We start from the raw sequence: 20,266 nt of genomic DNA, 5'->3' as shown, positions 1-20,266 counted from the left end.
GTATTTGTCACAAGGCAGGAAAGAACTTCTTATAATTATTCAATTTATAAGGATAAAAATAATTTAGAATATATTCCATGGTGAAGAAGAAAAACAATCACATGAATTTATGTGTTTGATGTGGGGGTTTTTGCATGCTTTTTTGTGTGTTACATTTTCACCCCTGAATTTCTGATTTCCTTTCTGTTTTCTTCCCATTCTCTCATACCTCAATGGAGTCACTGGAACCCAAGATACAAATTAATCCTGTTAAAGACACTATGATCTAAAGAGATTACTGATCTCTTATGAAGGATTCTTCCCAGGAAATATGTAGCAGGTGGATAGTAAAAATTTACATTACACTCAATAAGCAAAGAACCTGCAATCATTTCCTACAAAAGGCAGGGTAAGGCAAAAAGAAACTGACCTCTCTTCCAAAAAACTACAGTAAAATCTAAACTGGCCACACTAACACAGTGACTCCACTTGTATCACCAAAACTTAATATAAATGTGGTTTTATAATGAAATAAATCTTCACCCAAAATATACCCTTTTGAGTATGTCTACACAGGTAATATAAAATCAGTTTGGATTCATTCAGCATGCACACTTCCAGATGACTTAGACATCTGGGTATAGGGATTTTTCTCATTTTTGGAAGCTGGGTTGTCTGCCTTTTTCTTAATGTTTGTAAGCATTCATAACATACATTCTGAATATGAGTTCTTTGTCAGATACAATATTATAAATATCTCCCTCCAGAACCTGATTTCTTGACTCTCCACCCCTTTCTTTGATATCACATATTATTTTCTATGGGTAGATAATGAAACCTCAATGTACTAAAAAATTAAAATAAAATAAAATAATAAAATAAAATAAAATAAAATAAAATAAAATAAAATAAAATAAAATACAGCAAAGGAAAGTTTGCCATAAAAATGAATGTAAGAAACATCAATGTTTTAATTACACAAAATTTTGGTCTGATTCAAAATGAAAAGGGAAAAAAAAAAAAAACACCATGAACCCAACATAACAACAATCAAAGGACATGACCATATATTTTCCAAAAGAGAAAACAAATAATTCATAAGCATAAAAAATGTTCAGTGTCATAACAGTCAAATAAATGTAAATAAAAGTAATTTCTGATGCAGTCAAGAATGAGTTGAGACTCTCACTTCCATATATAGTGACATAATGTTGATAGCAGTATAAAGGGATCAGATTTAAAATTTTTTTAATGTTTATTTATTTTTGAGAGACAGAGACAGAGAGCAAGAGGGGGAGGGGCAGAGAGAGAGGGAGACACACAATCCGAAGCAGGCTCCAGGCTCTGAGCTGTCAGCACAGAGCCCAATGTGAGGCTTGCACTCTTGAACTGCGAGATCATGACCTGAGCCGAAGTCAGACATTTAATTGACTGAGCCACCCAGGTGCCCCAGGATCAGCTTTTTTAGAATGTCAATTTGGCAATACATAAAAGTTACCAAAATGTTCAAGTTTAATGACTTAATAAATGATCCTACTTCTGAGAAAAAATAATATACTGAAACAGATCTATCAATACACATATATACAAATAGATCTACATACATATTATTACATTTTTATCATGTGAACAAAGTAGGAAAATTGTGGAATCTGAGAATATGCAGTAGCTTAAAATATAGTTGGAAGTTACATAATAACATTAAAAAGTTATGCCACATTAAGTTAAAAGATACAAAACTAATTTTTGAATGTCAAAATATACACACAGAGAACAAAACACTGGAGAATATGTCAGTGATACGCTTACGGGAAATTTTGCTTTTATTTTACAAAGTTTCTATAATGTTACTATATTATCTTCCTAAATCAAAAGTGGGTTTTTTGTTATGCCTCAGTGACTCAGTCAGTTGAGCATCAGACTCTTGATTTTGGCTCAGGTCATGATCTCATGGGTTCATGAGATCCAGCCCAGCATCAGGCTCTGCACTGACAGCACAGAACCTGCCTGGGATTCTCTCTCTCTTTCTTTCTCTCTCTCTCTCCCTCCCTCCCTCTTTCCTCCTCCTCCTCTACTCACACATGCATGGTGTTCTCTCTCTCAAAATAAATAAACATTAAAAAAAATAAAAAGATTTCTTTAAGGGACCAATTACATTGTATGACTATCAACTAACTAAATGCGGACATTAAAGAAAGTTATATACTACTGACTTACTAAACAGGAAAAGTGGAAAAAATAAAAATGCTGGTATTGGGTACTTAAAGTAGTAAACTTACTGATCTGCTTACAAGAATTACAATGAAACAGTGATGCGTTTGAATTAATCAACTTCTCCCATAATTCATAATTCTGTAGTTGTCTTAGTTATTCAAAACATGACATATTTAAGGACTCAGGATACTTAAGTTATTGTAGTTTTAAGATCCCACGACTGGGGCACCTGGGTGGCTCAGTTGGTTAAGCCCCCGACTTCGGTTCAGGTCATGATCTCACAGTTCGTAAGTTCAAGCCTCACATCTGGCTCTGTGCTAACATCTCGGAGCCTGGAGCCTGCTTCAAATTCTGTGTCTCCCTTGCTCTGCTGCTCTCCCCCACTCGCATTCTCTCTCTCTTTCTCGCTCTCTTTCAGAAATAAATAAACGTTAAAAATTTTTTAATAAAATAAAATTCCATGAGCAACATAGCCATATAGTAGATATATGTAGCTGGATACTCTAAAACCATTAGGTCTCAAAATGGTAGCAGCACTGCCACCTAGAGGGCCCTTTGGATATATGTGAAGGCATTTTGGGGACTGATGCAGGACACAGTAAGGTGAAAGCTCTACTACCATTTAATGGGCAAGTGTCAGGGATATTAGAAGTCTAGCAATGCAGGAAACAATTCAGTATGGCAAAGAATTGTCACATGTTCTGGGTGGCTTCCAAAGGCTCCAATGAATATACCTAAGACTAGAACTTAATATGTAAACAAAATGTATTTTTCCATAGTTGTTAATGTATCCCAAATTTCTCAGAAGGCAACCATACAATAAATCTGTTTTGTTCAGAACTTTACTAAGAATTGTTCACTATTTTGGAAAATCACATCACCCATGTCAATGCCACTTGGTTATCTGGAATCACCAATATAAAACACTATCAATCAGCTTTCACAGCTATCATTCATAGTGACTCTACAAATGACTCTATGGGGCAAGCATTTGACAACTTCTTGTCTCATCTAGAGTAGTCTGCCTGAGTATTTACATACTGAAATATACATTTTATTATAAATTGCTTTCCTTCCATTTCTTCATTATAATTAGGTATTATAATGACCTTTTGAAATTATGTAGATATGTAATATTAACCATAATTTTCACTTCAAGTTAGCAAAAGGCACAATACAAAACATTTTTTTATAGAAAGACAGCAATGGATCTAAATAAGATTGGAAAATCATTGGAAGAAAATACATAGGAGATCAAGTAAGACCAAACTCAAAGGCACTCTTAATTTTTTTGTAGACAATTAGTAAAACTTAAAACAATGACAATACCAAAATGTAGCAATTTCATTTCTGATTCTCACCTGAGGTGAAACACACACATCACAGAGTAATTCTAACCTTCAGAGGATCTCAAATACATTAAGACAACAAACTGACTGAGGGGCCATAGCTCCAGAGAGCCCCCTCAATTTACTTTGTTCATTATTTATCTATTAAATCCCCACAGATAGAGTGTTAAATTTACATAAAATCATTTAAGGACCTAGCAACAAATGTTGCTTTTTTGGTATGGCAAATAACTTTCCCCCAAGCAAATAAAGAAGCATAATTCAATTCAGTAAATTTTAATTAATGTTAAATATACTTTCTGAAAATACACTGTATGTATGGTACTGAATGCCATCCAGGTTAATACCCCTTTCCTCTCAAAAAGAAACGTAATCTAAAAACCCATTGCAATAAATTCCATCCTTAGTTTTTTTTACTACTTCTGAAAAAGTTGATCACAATCCAATACAAACCATTATTTTTTTTAACTTTAATAATATGAATTTTAATAAGATCTATAAAAGAACTTCAAAATGTCTACTAGTTACTTTTTGCTCAAAACTACATGCTGAGAGAGCCATCTAGTGGTAATAGGAATTACTAACTCCATTGTTTTTTTTTTTTTTTTTTAATTTTATTTATTTTTTTTTTATTTTTTAATATATGAAATTTACTGTCAAATTGGTTTCCATACAACACCCAGTGCTCATCCCAAAAGGTGCCCTCCTTAATACCCATCACCCACCCTGTCCTCCCTCCCACCCTGCCCTCCCTCCCACCCCCCATCAACCCTTAGTTTGTTCTCAGTTTTTAACAGTCTCTAATGCTATTAACTCCATTGTTAAAGCTTAAAGTCTATTTTGTTTTAAATTTCTGTAATTCATAGCTCATAGAGATATTTTGAGGATTAAAACATCTACTGGATGTGAAAACTCTATGAAACTGTAAAGTAATAGCTCCATGTGAACTGTTACTAGCATTAAAAAAGAATATGAAAGCACTTAGAAAATAAAATCCCATCACAATATACTTAATAATAAACCTTGACTGCCTAATTAAAAACTTCAGAGTAAATTTACAATATCACACCTATGCCCAATGAAAACAATTATAAATCCAATAAAATTTTTCTAAAGTTTTTCGTCCAAGCAATTTAGTACTGTGTATGAAAATGATCATACTCTTTGACCAAATAATCCCACTCATGAACCTAACACAAGGAAACTATCTGAAACATAAATATATTAATAATAATGTTATTTAAAATAGATAAAAACTGGAATGCCTTACTACAATCAATAGTTAAAGAAATTAAGATAGATCATAATGGAATATTGCAAGCGTTTATTTTTTTTACTTTTTATTATGGGAAATTTTGAGCAAATACAAGAATAGACACAATAGTATAATGAATAGCCATCAACTAGCTTCAATATTATCAATTTATGGCCAGCCTATTTCCCACGCACACATATTATTTTGGAGCAAATGTCAGACATCATACCATTTCATCTGTAATATTTCAGTATGTATGTCTAAAAAATAAAGACACCTCTTAACACAGTACTATAGTCATTTAAGACTATTACTTATAAATAATATGCAACAGTTAAAGCATGTAAAATGTGACTCTAAGTAAAATTAAGTAATTACAGTCATGTGTATAACTATATGTAGGAAAATATCCTTGGGCATGAGAATTTAGTTCCCTACATTCTCATAAGAAAATAATACTGATGATAAAAGTAGCACCTGGCATCTTGCTAAATCTTTATCTACATTGTCTCAGGTAACTAAATAGCCTTACCACAATAGTCATGGTCTCCATTTTGCAAAGGAGACAAACAAAAAGTTAAAGGATTTACCAAAGAGCACTAGTTTTAGTCTAAAGAGAAGACCCGTATTTCTTAACTCTTGCGTTCTAAATTAGAGAACACTGGGAATCTGCTGGGATATAAAAGAACATGCCCTTTAAGTCTTTCTCTGTGCAATTCCTTTGAAGAAAACTAATCATATGAACTCTGGTATATTTGGATTTTTCTCCCTTTCCCATTTTGTAGAGTGTTTTGTTTTTTTTTTACTTTTTTTTTAACTTAAAAATAAAATGACACTTTCAAACATAAAACATCTAAAGAAAAATCATCTCCCACAGACCCTTATTTCAGAAAGCCACTAGAAGACGTAGTCCTCCAAGACCAGGAGTAAACCAGAAACAAGAATCAAGGAAATAAGGGATCTAACATAAATAGGGTGAAGAGGATCCTCAAGATAATGGTAAAGGAGACCCCAAGATGTGCTGGACCAGAGACCCGGAAAGTAAATCCAGACTGGAGCCAGAGGACAGAGGTTCCAGAAGAAGGTCTTCAAGGAAAAGATAAGCTAGTAAGACTGCCAGGAAAAGAATGAGATTTCCTGTGGGGAATTTGAGATGGGTTAATGATGGATACAAGAAAAGTAAGGCAAAAGAAAAAACTACACAATTTGTTTTTCAGAGGGAAGAAAACAAAAACCTATAGAAGAAAGAAAATGTAATCCCAATATGGCATGGGTTAGTAAAAAATGGTAGTTCCAGGATTATAATAACCATTGAACACTAATCCAGGAAAATTTTTGGTGCACTTCTATTAAGAAGATGAAGAGTGAGGAAAAATATGCTTAGAGGTGGTTTGGTTTAAGATAGCCAAAGCTTCATCTTCATAAGTAGGAAGTCAAAGATACCTAAAACAGAAAAATCAATTAATAGCATAAGCTTGTTATTTAGAAATATGGAGGGAAATACTAGGGGGAAAAAGCGAAAAGAAAGAATGGATACCTCTGGGAAGGAGGGTTCTGGGGTGAGAAGGAATAACACAAGGGACTCAGGGTTATTGTTTTCTGTTTGTGTGTGGTTTTTTGTTTTCACTATAAAACCTTGTATTTTTTACTTTTTCAACTATGTACATGTATACTTTCATAAAAATTGTAATAAATACATTTTCACTGTATATTAAAAATGTAACATTCAAATTCAAAGTCATCCCCACACTTCCCTGTGGTCTTATTCCCCAAAAGTTACAACAATTTAAATGTTTAGTGTGTAGCCTTCCAGATCTTTTCTATGCCTACAGAAACACACATAGGCACAAGACTTCTTTTTAAACAAACAAAAACATAAAAAGGGATCATACTACATGGTTTTGCAACTTGCTTCTTTCCACTTAACAGGGATCCTCTTGTTTTATCAGTGACATCTAAGTGCACACAGATAAAAACATTCTTTTTACTGGCTGCACAGTTTTACAAAGGGTGGTAGGCTGAATAATGCTCCCCACAAAGATGTCTAGATCTTAATTCCCAGAATCTGTGAATGTTAGCTGTTAGCTTACATGGCAAAAAGGACTTTCCGGGTATGATTAAATTAAAGATCTTGATATAGGAAGATCCTGGATTATCTAGATGGGCCTAATGCAATCAGAAGAGTCCTTATACGAGGAAGGTTGGAGGGTCAGGATCAAAGAGAAGGTTGCAGAGAAGAGAGAGAAGAGAGACAGAGATTTGAGGCTGCTATAGGTGCTAGCCTTGAAGATGGTGGGAGGGGGGTGCTGCACCAGCCAAGAAATGCAGGCAGTCTTTAAAAACTAGAAAAGGAAAGAAAACAGATTCTCCCCTGGAGCCTCCAGAAGGAACACAACCCTGCTAAAATCTTAATTCTGAGTCTTCAGACTTCCATAACTGTAAAATAATAAATTTGTGTCGTTTTAAGGCACTAAGTTTATGGTAATTTGTTACAGGAAATAGGAAACTATTACACTACAGAAATAAGAAACAAATATATGGAATATGAATACATTAATTATTCAATCCATTTTCATTTTTCATCTTTACAAATAGTGCTGTAACAAACCCATACACTTGGGTTAGCACTTTTATGAAAACTATTCTAGAAAGCATAATTTTGCCAGGACCGTGTGGGTGGCTCAGTTGGTTGAGTGTCCAACTCTTGGTTTCAGCTCAGGTCAAGATCTCACAGTTATAGGATTGGTCCCCACATCAGGCACCTTGCTGAGTGCAGAGCATGGAGCCTGCTTGGGATTCTCGCTCTTTCTCTCCCTCTGCCCCTCTCCCCCACTCATGCTCTCTCTCTCTCTCTCTAAAATAAAAAAATAATCTTTAAAAAATGTTTTACAAAAGAAGTATAATTGCTACATTTTTAACATCACATTAAAAAAATTATTGTAGGGTCGCCTGGGTGGCTCAGTCAGTTAAGCGTCCGACTTCGGCTCAGGTCATGATCTCACACTCCGTGAGTTCGAGCCCCGTGTCGGGCTCTGTGCTGACAGCTCAGAGCCTGGAGCCTGCTTCAGATTCTGTGTCTCCCTCTCTCTCTGCCCCTCCCCTGTTCATGCTCTGTCCCTCTCTGTCTCAAAAATAAATAAACATTCAAAAAAAAAATTTTTTTTTTAAATTATTGTAATCTTTATTTTTGAGAGAGAGACAGACAGACAGAGAGACAGAGCATGAGTGGGGAAGGGGCAGAGAGAAAGGGAGACACAGAACCCAAAGCAGGCTCCAGGCCCCAAGCTGTTAGCACAGAGCCCCACGCAGGGCTCAAACTCACGAAATGTGAGATCATGACCTGAGCTGAAATCGGATGCATAACCAACTGAGCCACCCATGTGCCCCTACATTCACATTTTAATTGTGATAGACACTACCAAATTATCACCAAAAGATTATGCCAATTTACACTCCCACTATCAGTATAAAATAATGACTGCTGCTCCACAAGGTTCCCAATCCCCAAAGCCAGAACTTTGATTCCAGATCTAGATTTTCCCAAAGTTAAAGCCAAGGATCCAGTGAACTCATACTCACAAAGCTGATGAAAAACTTCCTTCCAGAATAACTTTTCTTGAGAAAATATGGCCTGAGGAAATCCCACTACCACACAGGGATAACATTACACACAAAGGCTTTAACATCTTTAAAGCCTTCTATTAAAAGGGCATTCTTTGCTTCCAACTGGGAATCAGAAGGAAAGGGGATTCTCATACCATTTTTTCACCCACTTTACCAGTGAAAGCCTGTTTAAAAACCATGTATGTTTACATTAAGTTTCATAGAGGGAACATTTCTTCTCTGGTGCCTACCTATCCTGTCCAAATCATGAGCCCTCATCAGACACGCCATTTATTAAATGATGATAATTCCTAACATGTATATAATACTACATATACACATATAGTGGGTGTAACATAGTAAAGTATAACACAGCCATCCATGTATGTGTATGTACATATAGAGAGAGAAAACAACAAGACAGATTGTGCCAGACACAGTCTAAGAATTTACACATACTAACTCATATAATTTCACAATACCTTCAAGTCAGAATTATCATCATCATCATTGTATTGCTGAGAAAAATGAGTCATAGAAAGTTACATGCCCAAGGTCATACTGCTAGTGGAGAATAACCAAGGCTGAATGGCTCCAGAGTCCACATTCACAACACAGGCAATACACATACTATGCAATATACCATCATCTGAGTCCTTCTAGTGACCACAGGCTAGATGTCCCCACTGAATGCATGCACTACCAGTGCTACTCCCTGGCCTAAATACTAACCACTTCCTTTATACACTTAACTTCATTTCACATAAAATACAAGAGGTGGAACAATAAAAGTTGGCATCAAATTAGACTCTGACTTGCACTGGTCACCAAATGATTCATTTTTATGTGTCTCACTTAAATTATAAAATGCTTAGAGGCAAGGATGGTAGCTTATGTGTCTTTCAACTGGATCCCTTTTCTCTTCCCCTTAAATATTGGCAGTTTCTCAGTGTGTCATTTTTCAGCCCTCTTTTTCATTCTCTACATTCTCTCCTCTAGAAAGTTTATCTTTCTTAGCCAAGATTACCTGATGACTTCCAAATCTATCTTCAGTCCTAGACTCTGTCCAAGCACTAGACTCAAATGTTCAACTGGATAGATGCCTCCACCTATAGATTCGAAGGTACTTTAAAAATCAAGCTGGGGTGCCCGGGTGGCTCAGTCAGTTAAGTATCTGACTTCGGCCCCGGTCACGATCTTGTGGTTCACAGGTTTGAGCCCCATGTTGGGCTCTGTGCTGACAGCTCAGAGCCTGGAGCCTGCTTCATGGATTCTCCCTCTCTCCCTGCCCCTCCCCCGCTCATTCTCTCTCTCCCCCTCTCTCTCTCAAAAGTAAATAAAACATTAAAAAAAAATTTAAAAAAAAAAGTCAATCTGTCCAAGTAGTGGCTTGTTTTGTAGATCAGAAACTTTGGAATCGTCCTTGACCCCTTTCTTCTACCCATTTCAATTCCAATCAATCATTAAGACCTGCCACTTTTACCTCCTAAATGTCTCTTAAATTCTTCTACCTCTTTCCAATGCTAGAAAGTAGGCCTTCAATAAATATATGTTGACAGTCTTGTCTGCTTGAGATTCTCTCTGCACCTCCCCAGTTTGTGTGTGCGCAAGAGTGCTCTCTCAACAACAACAACAACAACAACAAAATGTCAAACTCTGCCATAAGAGTCCAGGCCTTTCACATTTGGGATCTGTTGCCACCATCCCATATACACTACTCACTACCTCTCACACTGAATTCTGTATTACAGGAAAAATGTTGTACTTGGTTCTTTTTCTCACTGTTGGATATCTATAAAAAATATTCCCTCTGCCAGGAAGAATCTTCTCTTCTCCACACCCACTATTGCCATATTTATTCCTACCTGTCCTTCAGAGTTCAGCTTATCTCCTCAGAGAAGCCATTCCTGATGCCCCAAAATTAACTGAAGTGTCCTTCCTTGTTTTCTCCTAGCATATGAAGTTTCTATCATAGCATTTATCAGACCACACTAAATGTGCCTGTTTACTTGGCTACAAGTTGTCACTGTGCCTAAAGTATGGTAAATGCTCAAAAACATTCATTGAATAAACATTTAGCACACAGTAGAAACTCCAGAAATACCTCAGATAACCAAGAGTCATAACGTTTGACTTTAAAAATGCAAACAAGGCTGACAGTGTCACAAATTCTAAGAAATACCACAATCAATAAAATGCTTGCTGAATTCCTGTCAGCCTTGTAACTAAAATCCTTACAAATGAATGAGATTAGAACCCGCCTGAATATTCTTTTTATTGGCAGCAACTCAAATTGACAGATTTGTTTCAAAACAGTCCAAGGTCAGTTCTAGGTTTTCTGAGGCAAAAGGGAAAAGTGTGAATATAATCAGTAAATCTGGATAATGGCTTTGTCTGGGACCCTCAAAATCACTCTTGGACAGGAAGATTTGGACAGGAAGCCAGAACTTATCTAATAACCAGCAACAGGTCTATGAAGCAAGATCAGCTCATGGCCACCCTCAATGACAGTGGGTCAAATCAGCACCCAACTGAGTTCAAACGTTTCAACTGAGTATGTTCTAGAACTGAGCTGTCCAATACAGTAGCCACTAGCCATAATTATAGTGGGCACTGAAATGTAGCTACTCCAAATGGAACTGTGCTATAAGTATAACACAACAGATTCTGAAGACTTAGTACCAAAAAAGAATGCAAAATATCTCATTAATAACATATCAATTACATGTTAAAATGGTAATATTTTGGATATATGGGATTAAATGTAATATATTATTCAAATTAATTTCATTTTTTTTAATGTGGCTGCTCTAAAATTTTAAATATGCTCCTCACATTATATTTCTGTTGGACAAAGCTATTCTAGAACCATTAATCAAAACTTCTTGAAGGCACCAACTTTACAATTTACAAAAAGTTGCAACATTTTAAAACAAGATATAGGACATTCTCTTAGAAAAAACTACATCTGATTAATTACCTCTGTTATAACACTGGATAAACTTTCCCCTTAAAAACTACAGGAAGATATCCTCTGTCCTAGGAAGACTTCACAAACTGACTTGGGGATGAAGCTACCCACAAATTCTACCCATATTACTACATAAATTCTTCCATCTTTGCAACCCACTGCCCCTTTACCCCATTCAACTACTAGTCTCTTTTAAATCAATATCTTTATCCCAGGAAAAGACTGAGGCTTAAAAAGAGTGCAAGCAGAGGATGAAGAAAAGGCTAGAACTCTACTAGAACTAGGTCAGTAGATGGTTTTGAGTTAATAGGGAAGCATAACTTACCTGTTTTACTATAAAGTGAAGCCAACAAACTACTGGGTATTAGAAGTCACAACAGTGAATCATCAATATCCTACCTGACAATAAAAGCACATATACTTTGGGGCGCCTGGGTGGCGCAGTCGGCTAAGCGTCCGACTTCAGCCAGGTCACGATCTCACGGTCCGTGAGTTCGAGCCCCGCGTCAGGCTCTGGGCTGATGGCTCAGAGCCTGGAGCCTGTTTCCGATTCTGTGTCTCCCTCTCTCTCTGCCCCTCCCCTGTTCATGCTCTGTCTCTCTCTGTGCCAAAAATAAATAAAAAACGTTGAAAAAAAAAAAAAAATTAAAAAAAAAAAAGCACATATACTTCAATCCTTTCTCTCCAAGATTTCTAATATTCATCCCTTCCTCTCTACTACCTCCAGTCTTACACACTCACTGCCTCATACCTTAAACATCACAATACCCTCTTAGCTGACCTAATCCTAATTTCTCATCCTGCTAAAATACAGTTCGTCCCACTAAAATACAATTTCGTTCAACTCAAACATTTCTATATGAGTCTCTACATGGTACCTACCCTCAAAGAATTCATCATCTAATAGGGAAGACATACATTTCATAATTCTCTTGTCTAAAAACCTCATCAATACAACCATTTGAAGAACAAATTATCAGTATTTAGCAGAGTTGAAGGTACGTCTACCCTGATCCAGAATTCCACTACTAGAAAGTTGCCGTATCTCCTTAACATGTACACAAGGAAAGGAAGCATGTATAGGAACGTTTACAGAAACATTATTTGTAATTGAAGAAAAAGAAACTACAAACAACTTAAGTGTCCATAAACAGAAAAATATTTTTAAGTTTTTATTATGAAATCTTTAAAATATAGAAAAGTGTATATGTATGCATATAAATGAATATATGTGTGTATATACACAAACACACACACCCATATGCCCATCACCCACATTCTAAATTAAAAGTTGGCCATCTTGCTTCATCCTACTCCTTTCTAAAAAAAATGTACTTTACAGCTGGCACATACTGCATTTGGTTGTTATATCTCTAGATTAATTATATGCTCGGACAGTTTCCTCCTCCCCGCCCCACCCCCCCCCACCCTTGTTTTCCTCTCCTATGACATTAAATGGCCAGTTCATCTATATCTCACATTCTGTATTTTTCTCATTGCTTCATCTAAGGTGGTGTTTAATTTCTTTCATCTCCCATATTACTTATAAACTGAAAGTCTGAAAAGTCCGACTAAATTCAGATTTTAAATGTTCTACAAAATTACCTCAGGTGTGCCTGGGTGGTTTAGCCGGTCAAGCATCCAATTCTTGATTTCAGCTGAGTTCATGATCTCATGATTAGTGGGATCGAGCCCCATGTCAGGCTCTGTGCAGACAGTGCAGAATGTGCTTGAGATTCTCTCTCTCTCTCTCTCTCTCTCTCTCTCTCTCTCTCCCTCCCTCTCTCTCCCTCTCTGCCCTCCACTGCTCTCTCTCTCTCTCAAAATAAATAAATAAACATTAAAAAAATACTTCAGTTGATGCAGTCTATTTGATATTGAATCACATCAGGATGCACATATTTTTTGGCTCATTGTTAGTGATGCCAAGATTAATAACAAAGCTGGTAATAAGCCTGATCCTTCCACTGTAAAGTTTTATTGTTTTGAGACCAACTAGTATTCTGTGGAGTGTTACTTTGGCACCATGCAAATTTCTACCAAAAAAGACAATTCAATTGTTAAATTACCAATCTTCAGAGTAAAGAATAGGTAATAGCCATCTCCATTTGTTTTTTTTATTATATATTGTTTCAAATTATTCTCCTTATTCTTTTTTATGTTCAAATTGTCTCAATTTTGGCCAAAAAGAGCCTCTTCAGGTAGGCTTTTCTTGTGTCTTTGAAAGGTTTCTTGCTTCTGGCACAAATTGTCCTAGGTTCACTATGTACGTTCCCTGCCTCAGTCCTGGAACCAGTCATTTCTTCAATAAAGTATTTAAAGAACAAAACTGAGGTAATACAAGTACTTATTATCTACGAAAGTGATGCACTTTCAAGATCCTTTCAGAGGACACATCTAAGAAAGAAATATACATATGGATGGAATTAAGAAATATGGATATTTTGGGGTGCCTGGGTGGCTCAGTCAGTTAAACGTCTGACTGGCTCAGGTCATGATCTCATGGTTGGTGAGTTCGAGCCCCATGTCAGACTCTGTGCTGACAACTCACAGCCTGGATCCTCCTTCAGATTCTGTGTCTCCCTCTCTCTCTGCCTCTCCTCCATTCATGCTCTATCTCTCTATGTCTCTCAAAAATGAATAAACATTTTAAAAAATTTAAAAATAAAGAAATATACATATTTTAAATCCTGAATTCATACTGACATTTATAATTCAAGTTCAACATTATAAACATCCTTTTTTGCCTAGCTCCTTTGATTTTGTATTTCTACTGACTTCTAACATATAAGCATACAATCTTATTTATTGGCTTTAACCTAAACATGTATCCAATGGTATCAGAATAAAAACATCAACATTACAACTAGCAATAAAATGAATGAGGTTTAAGATTTCTCTGCAGTTCTTTTTGTCCTTAGCATATATGCCATTTGATATAGAGCTCAAAAGTCACTTGAGAGTGTGTTTTTCTCCATGTATTTAAAGAACTATTTTGATATACAATAGGTTCATTTTTTTAAGTTTGTGCCCAATTTTAGAGATTGTTTTTATTTTCATTTAATTGTAAATTTTGAATGTGTAAAATATTTACATAATTCAAAAGTCAAAACTAAACAGGAATCTCACTTCCATTCCTATTTCCTTCACATCATTCCCTCTCCCTCCCTCTTCCCCACCCCAAGGTAACCATTTTATTAATTTCTGGTTTGGCTTTTCAGTTTTTCTTTTTGAAACATAAACAAATTAGTATATATATTCTTACTCACACACACACACTTCATATACCAAGAGAGTATACTACATACACTGTTCTGCACTTAGCCTTTTTTTTCCACTTAATATATTTCCCAGAAAATTCTCCAGACATTTACCTCATTCTATTTTACGCCTGCATAATACTATGTGAAAATACCACAGTTTATTTTTAATTAAAAAAAAAAAAAACAAAACACTAGTCATCTTTTACTCTCTAGCAAGTAAAAGACCACCTTATTATTAGTTCAAGGCCCTCTATCACCTGCTGTAACCTCACACCTTCACCTTGTCCACTTTTCTCAATTCCCACCTCATAAAGGACCCTGATAGCCATCAGATTCTAAACAATTCTTATTCGATACGTGTCCACCTTACTCCATACCCAATGCCTTCCCTCATGCTACTTGCCCATTTTAGATAGCTACCTTCCTTCTCTCCAAATCTTCCAAAGCCCATTTCAAAAATTTCTCTTCTCCAATAAACTTTCTTTTAAAATTTTTTTAATGTTCATTTATTCTTGAGAGAAGGTGGGAGAATGAGCCGGGAAGGGACAGAGAGAGAGGGAGACACAGAATCTGAAGCAGGCTCCAGGCTCCGAACTGTCAGCACAGAGCCCAATGTGGGGCTCAACTCAAAACTGCGAGATCATGACCTGAGCCAAAGTCGAAGTCAGATGCTCAACCAACTGAGCTACCCAAGCATCCCTCCAATAAACCTTCCTTAAATGAGCTAATTCCTCAATAATCCTTCCCTTTAAATTTTCTCAGGTATTTATAGCATTCTCTATGTTTTCCCTTCACTCATTAAACAAATGTTTACTAAGCATATATGTGCCAACAGAAAGGTAAACAAAAACAAGTCCCTACCCTCATGGAGCTTGTGTTCCTGGGGAAGAGGCTAGCAATTAATCAATCAGTAACAGTGGTACTATGAAGAAAATGTAAGGCAGAATAAGAAAAGAGAAAATACTGGATTAGAGATGGGAAATCACCATCTTAGACAAAGTCTAAGGAAAGGCCTCTTCGAGGAGAGGACATTTGAGTAGAAATGTGAATTAAGGGAGGAAGCAAAGCAAGGAAGGATTCCAGAGAAAAGCATCATAAAGGACAGGTCACTCTTGGCTCAGCATCAAAACATCTTCATATGTCCAAGGAATTCCCTTCTGATGAGTCCTGAAAGAAGCCAGAAACTTCTACCTACTAGTGAAGCTAAATATTTGCTTTTCCAGCTTTCCACACAGCTAGGATGCAGTTACATGACCTCCACTCCAATAAAGAAGCGTCCAGGATGGACTATAACTTAGGAAATAAATGCATAAAAAAGCAGCAAGTATATAGAATCCATTATGGCAAGAATGGAAGCAGATTCCATTGACAGTGGTGGTTTCTTCCGGTGACAAATTCCTTTTCTGCTCAATTAACCAGAGGTGGTTTCTGGTTTTTAGAACTAAGCTGCTTTTTTTTAAGAACTAAGAATTCTGACTGCTCCTGGTGATCCAGGGAGATGGCACAGCAAGTTTAAGGGCCCTAAGCTTGAGTGAAAAATGATAGCAGGATATGCAGTCACAGAGACAGAAATGGACCACATCATGTAGGGTGTTATAGGCACTACTAAGTACGGACTTCACTGAATTTACCAGGAAGTTGTTGGAATGTTTTCAACAGGAGAGTGTTATGATATGATTTATATGCATGCGTGCGTATGTATGTATATATATATGGTCCATTGAGGCATTTTATTTGCACATATGTATTATATCCCTAGAAAAAAATCCCAGGATATTCCCTCCGGTGTGTTTCGTCTTCCTTCTTCATGGTCCATGATGCCAGCTGAGGTTAGTACAATGAAAGCAAATTGGCTAGACAGGAGATTATTCTGCCATTTTTCTACATCTTTGAGTTGCCCATCAAATCTGGGGCTGATCACTCCACAGTTTAACCTGCCCATGAAGTTCCCAACAATTTTCCCAGCTCTGTGATCATCAATGATTTCAAAATCGCCAGCATAACCATGCCTCATCATCACAGCTATGACTTTGGAGCATGGCCTGATAAGAACCTGGTGTTTGCCTCTCTTTTTGGCATTGTTAATACTCTTGAGAGAATCTGCCAAGACATTTATGTGCATCATTACGGTGGCACAGAAAGATGGCAGAAAAGAGCTGATTTATATTTTTTAAAAACTACTCCTGTTATTATATGGGTAGTACATAGAGGGAGGCAAGAATTGAGGCGGGAATACTACGTAGGAAATTATTAGAGGCAACAGCTGATGATGCCTTAGGCTAGGAAGATACCTGTGCAATTATTTACTTTTTACCTTTAATATTATATACCTAGGTTTAAATCTAGCATCTAATTTTTTGCTCTCTCCATTTGTTACCTGTTCAGTTTCTTTTCTCTGTCTTCTTTTGGACTGATTCTTTTTTAACATTTTATCTATTTCTTCTACTGATTTGGAAGTTACAGCCTCTATTTTTGTTCTATTTTGTTCAGTGGTTCCCTAAGAATTATACCATGCATTAAAAGTCTAGAGTTAACCAAAATCTTGCTTTAAAAGACCTAAGCAGGGGCACCTAAACGGCTCAGTCGGTTAAGAGTCTGACTCTTGACTTCAGCTCAGATCATGCGGTTCCTGCACTTGAGCCCGACATCAGGCTCTCTGCTGTATGCTAGGAGCCTGCTTCTAATCCTCTGTCCCGCTTGCACTCTCTCAGTAATAAAACATTAAAGGGGCGCCTGGGTGGCTCAGTCAGTTGGGCGTCCAACTTCGGCTCAGGTCATGATCTTGCAGTCCATGAGTTCGAGCCCTGCATCGGGCTCTGTGCTGACAGCATAGAACCTGGAGCCCGCTGCTGAGTCTGTGACTTCCTCTCTCTCTCTGCCCCTCCCCCGCTCAAGATCTATCTCAAAAATAAATGTTAAAAAAAAATTTTTTTAAAGAAATAAACATTAAAAAAATAAATAAAGACCTAAGCAAGCATCAGTCAATGGCAATGTGTGGACCCTGTTTGGATTACAATTTGAAGAAACTAAATGTAAATTTTTAAAATCTTTTTTTTATGGAGCAGTAAAAATACTCAGTATGGTACCATGATGATGAACACATGTCATTATACATTTGCCCAAATGCATAGAACATACAACATTAGTATGAATCATAATGTAAACTATGGACTTTGGGTGACAATGATGTGTCAGTGTAGGTTCATCAATTGTAACAAATGTACCACTCTGGTGGGGATACTGATAATGGGGGAGGTTATGCAATATATGGGGGCAGATGGTGTATGGAAAATACTTTCCCCTCAAGTTTGCTGTGAACCTAAAACTGACCTAAAAAAATTATTATGACCGAAAAAATTAAGTTGGTAAAAAAAAAAAAAATCATTTTGGATAAAGAAATACCTGAGAAAGTTTCCAGTTGTTAGATGTTCAGTACTCCCCTTTTTTGTTCCATAAGATATTTCAATAAATGTGAATGTTGCATTAAAAAAACAAAACCAGGGGCGCCTGGGTGGCTCAGTCGGTTGAGCGCCAACTTCGGCTCAGGTCACGATCTCGCCGTCCGTGAGTTCGAGCCCCGCATCGGGCCCCTGTGCTGACGGCTCGGAGCCCGGAGCCTGTTTCGGATTCTGTGTCTCCCTCTCTCTGACCCTCCCCCATTCATGCCCTGTCTCTCTCTGTCTCCAAAATAAATAAACGTTAAAAAATAAATAAATAAATAAATAAATAAATAAATAATAAAAAAACAAAACCATCAGCAGTTGTGGGGAGCCTGGGAGGCTTAGTTGGCTAAATGTCTGACTCTTGATTTAGCTCAGGTCATAATCATTGGGATCTGCACTGGGTGTGGAGCCTGCTTGAGATTCATACTCTCTCTCTTTCTCTCTCTCTCTCCCTCCCTCCTTCTACCCTCCCCCAACTCAAGCTCACTCTCTCTAAAAAAGAAAAGAAAAAACATCATTTTGGAGATGGAGGAAATGTTAACACTGCCTAAATACGTAATGATATTAAGGAATTATGTTTATATTTTTCTGGATAATTGTATTATAGTTTAAGTTTATATATTTTTAGAGATAAAAACAATATATTTATAGATTAAATAATGTGATACTTGGGATCACTTTTAAAATAATGAGGGAGACAACCGGGTGGCTCAGTCAGGTAAGCGTCCAATTCTTGGTTTTTGCTCAGGGCATGGTCTCATTGTTTGTGGGTTCAAGCCCCACATTGGGCTCCACACTGATGGTGAGGAGCCTGCTTGGGATTTCCCCTCTCTCTCTCCCCCCACCCACTAGTAAGCTTGCTCTCTCAAAATAAAATAAAAAAATAAAATAAAATAAAATAAAAAAAATAAAACAAAGAGGAATATGTAAGAAACCATTTTAGTCTTGAGTTGATCATCATTGGCCAATGAATACATAAATACATGGAGGTTTCATTATACTCTCCTTTGCTTTTACATATTTAAAGTTTCCCATACAAAGGATATTTTTAAAACTGACCCTCCTTCTATATAATACAAAGACCTCAGAACCTAGAACCCTTTATTCCCCTTCTGCTATTGCCTTGTCTTTTAATCCATTAGACGGTCTCACTGTTTTATGCAGTTACGATTCATTTTTATTTTCCAAGTATGTGTCACTTTACTTTTCAGCCCTTCATACGTTTCTTTCCTGCCATGTGGTATCAATTTCATTCTGCCCAAGTATGTCCTATAGAACTGCACTACTATGATGCATATGGCTATTTAATTAAAACTTCAGGGGTGCCTGCGTGCCTCAGCACGTTGAGTCCAACTCTTGATTTTGGCTCAGGTCATGACCTCACAGTTTGTGAGTTCAAGCCCCACATCAGGCTCTGCACTGAGTGCGTAGAACCTGCTTGAGATTCTCTCTCCCTCTCTCTCCGCCCTTCCCCTGCTCATGCTCTCTTTCAAAACAAACAAACAAACAAACACACACTTCAGTACCCTGGGGAACCTGGGTGGCTCCATCAGTTGAGCCTCCGACTTCAGCTCAGGTCATGATCTCACCGTTGATGAGCACAAGCCCTCCATCGGGCTTGCGGCTGTCAGCGCAAAGCCGGATTTGGATCCTCTGTCCCCCTCTGCCTCTCCCCCATTCACATTTCCTCTCTCTCTCTCAAAACAAACAAACAAACAAACAAACAAACCAAACTTTAGTACCTCAATCACACTAGCCACATTTCAAGTGTTCAATGGCCCTATGTGGCTTAAGACTATAATACTGGACAGCACAGATAAAGAGTATTTCCTGGGGCGCCTTAGCGGCTCAGTTGGTTAAGCGTCTGTCTTCAGCTCAGGTCATGATCTCACAGATCCTGAGTTTGAGCTCTGCGTCAGGCTCTGTGTGACAGCTCAGAGCCTGGAGCCTACTTCAGATTCTGTGTCTCCCTCTCTCTCTTCCCCTCCCCTGCTTGCGCTCTGTCTCTGTCTCTCTCTCTCTTACTCTCTCAAAAATAAATTTACATTAAAAAATATTTTTAAGAGTTTGGCCACAAACTTACTAAGTTTAAGATGCTTTAGCTAGGTTATAAGGTTCTTGTGGATATAGACAAGGTTTTCTTTTAGTGCCATTTGCACCCATAAGTACTTTGTGTAACAGTGTTACAT

At 37.1% G+C, this 20,266-nt stretch overlaps 1 protein-coding gene and 1 pseudogene across 7 annotated transcripts in view; both read right to left on the bottom strand.

The window, feature by feature from the left end:
• GABPB1 (GA binding protein transcription factor subunit beta 1) overlaps nucleotides 1-20,266 on the bottom strand; it is a 78,682-nt gene that overhangs the window by 31,137 nt on the left and 27,279 nt on the right. The window contains exon 1 of one of the 7 annotated variants that reach the window (XM_042942053.1): nucleotides 11,697-11,788. The exons of 5 other annotated variants lie outside the window; for them this stretch is intronic. The gene's annotated coding sequence lies outside the window, so the exon portion shown is untranslated. Of the gene's footprint in view, nucleotides 1-10,265; nucleotides 10,367-11,696; nucleotides 11,789-20,266 lie in introns of those variants that run through there. One more of the 7 variants, XM_042942054.1, reaches the window with a different exon arrangement.
• Nucleotides 16,365-17,241, bottom strand: LOC122222545 (annotated as a pseudogene).

The sequence above is a fragment of the Panthera leo genome, chromosome B3 (genome assembly GCF_018350215.1).
Source record: "Panthera leo isolate Ple1 chromosome B3, P.leo_Ple1_pat1.1, whole genome shotgun sequence".
NCBI classification, from domain to species: Eukaryota; Metazoa; Chordata; class Mammalia; order Carnivora; family Felidae; genus Panthera; species Panthera leo.
This window is presented reverse-complemented; position numbering and strand designations above follow the sequence as displayed.